Raw genomic sequence first — 502 nt, forward strand, 5'->3', positions numbered from 1 at the left:
ATATATATATATATATATATATATATATATATATATATATATATATATATATATATATATATATATATATATATATATATATATATATATATATATATATATATATATATATATGTATATATATATATGTATATGTATATATATATGTATATATATATATATATATATATATATATATATATATATATATATATATATATATATATATTATATATATATATATATTATATATATATATATATATGTATATATATATATATATATATATGTATATATATATATATATATATATATATATATATATATATATATATATATATATATATATATATATATTTAATGAATATTTAAAATTTGTTTTTTCTATAAAATTATGAAAATAATAAATGGTGAAACAAAATGTATTATTAATAATTTAAGTTTGTTACAACAATTAAATAATTTCAATTAATTCCGAATTTTAAAATAAATTCAAAGCGATTTACGTTAGTAAAATTATTTT

This window comes from Amaranthus tricolor, chromosome 14, assembly GCF_026212465.1.
Source record: "Amaranthus tricolor cultivar Red isolate AtriRed21 chromosome 14, ASM2621246v1, whole genome shotgun sequence".
In the NCBI taxonomy this organism is placed as follows: domain Eukaryota; kingdom Viridiplantae; phylum Streptophyta; class Magnoliopsida; order Caryophyllales; family Amaranthaceae; genus Amaranthus; species Amaranthus tricolor.